Here is a 2,219-nt window from a genome sequence, read left to right as displayed (position 1 = left end):
AAATGCAACAAATGGCGAATTGAATCTTAAATCAGTCGTCGTCTTGTGATTGTCTAGGGTGTGCAGTTGGATTGCGCTCCACTCGGCCTCTCCGTGGACGCAACCCCCGTGACAGGGGGGGGGGGGGAGTGCGACCACGGATAGACCTCCGCTACCCTATTTTATATTTTTTTTCAAATAAAAAATTGGCTTTAAAGTAATGAGTTTAAGTTGAACACCAATTAGAGCACTGGAAATATTCAGCTTTAAATCTCATTTTATGGCATTCTGCTCGGCGCCCGTTCGGCTCTACCGGTATCCTCCTGTTAAAAATTGTAACGGCTTGAACTGCGGGTAATGAAATATAATGCTGAGTAGACAACGCCATGATGACGTGCGGATAGGAACATTGACCGACATGGCATTCAGCCGACAATGAAGAAATGAGAAAATGAACCAACAGTTGAAGCCTGATTGGTTGATAATTCTGATTGGTCAAAATATCACTAGTTAGTTGCATTTTTTTCGCGGTTGGCCTGAGGGTTTTAAAACCCCTTTTTTAATTATAGGCTCAAACCCCTGTCGGCCAATCCGGTGACTGTCGCATGACGTAATGATGAATACGTGTAAATAACTGTCTATTCGTCATCACTAATCAACATGGTGGGTGTGCTGACCGATGTACCAGTTAGCCGACAGCAAATTGCAAACAGGAAAATCAAGCAGTTGCGAATGGCAATCACAATTGCTAATTGACCCTGAGTTATCAACCTGAGTTAATCAATTTTCCAGCAAAGCTTCTGGCAAATATAAGAGCTAAAACACCTTTTTGTTCAAAACAGGCTTTCGCATCGGTTGTTCCTTGCGAACTATTTGATGCTATCATTTACTTTTTGATATAATATTTCGGCTTAGCGGTGTGTGTCAGTTGAAAGCATATCCTGACGGATACGACTAAAATGGTGGCCGCCGTATTGGCCGACAGGGCGTTTAGCCGACAACCAAAAAAATGAGAAATTTAACCGACAATTTAGGTAAAATGAGCTATAAAACTTATTCTGAACCTGTGATTGGCCAATTTAAAACACTATTTGGTAAGCGGACAAATATACCGCAGTTTTTTTCATCAACCAATGTAACGAAGGTCTATCCGTGGTGATCGGACCTTATTTTACCCCATCTGGCCATGCCTCGCGGGCCATGGCCATGCCTCAGCGGCCCGTGGGACTTGATATGAATCTATTGCAACCGAACTACTGATTTAGTGACCAATTATGGACTTTTATTACCAATTATGATAAAACTGTCGGCTAAATTTCTCATTTTTTCCTTGTCGGCTAAACGCCCTGTCGGCCAATTTTCCTAGCACCGACTAAAATGATGGTCGGCTAAATGCTTCAAGCGTCGCATTCCGTTGGCTAAAAGGGTTGTTAATTATCTCGTCAATAATATCGCTTCGTGACTATATTTAGGGTTGAACCCAATCGGCCGGGTGCTCATTCGGCTAGAATTTCTTTCTACATTTTTTAGGAATCAGTGTCATCACTCTAAACAAGCCTCTTCTAATTCATTCCACACCTATCGTTTAAGTAACCATTTCATGTTAAAATATCGTCATCGTGATCAACCATAGCCGGTCAATTGGAAAACATGAATTAGCCGACGCACCTTTTAGCCGACAGTTAAGCAAATATAAGCATTTAAAAACCACAGTTCACAATAACTTCACGCGCACTGAGCGGGTAAAGTAGCGTCCTTAGCTTAGTTTTAAAAACATTATTTGGCTATAAATACTAGCTAATTTGGCCATGCATCAGCGACCCGTGGGACTTGATAGAACTAACAGTCGGTTCAGTCATAACAAGCCGACGTTAAAAAGCGCCGAAATCTGTACTAATTCATGAAGAGCCGAAATAAATAAATGCCCTTAAATAGTAATCACGCTTTTTTAATAGCCTAAATTGCCTCTAAACTTCTAATGAATGACAATAGATAAATTATACTATTCTAATTTCTGATCGCAATGAAATCTGTCGGCCAATTAGCCTGTCTAATTTGTGTCGGCTACTACCTCTAGCCCCATCATCATAGGTAAACAGATTTAATGACTACGATTAAATGTCTTAAAGTAGTTAACTTTATCCAATTTGAGGAGGTTTTACTGGATATGGTATCACATTTTGACGTAATGAGCTCAAAATGTTTCTAATTGATGTTTCGACACTGTACTGTTTACTTAA

The sequence above is a fragment of the Convolutriloba macropyga genome, unplaced genomic scaffold (assembly GCF_964194025.1).
Source record: "Convolutriloba macropyga unplaced genomic scaffold, txConMacr16.3 SCAFFOLD_1802, whole genome shotgun sequence".
Lineage (NCBI taxonomy): Eukaryota > Metazoa > Xenacoelomorpha > Acoela > Convolutidae > Convolutriloba > Convolutriloba macropyga.
Note: the sequence above shows the minus strand (reverse complement) of the source record.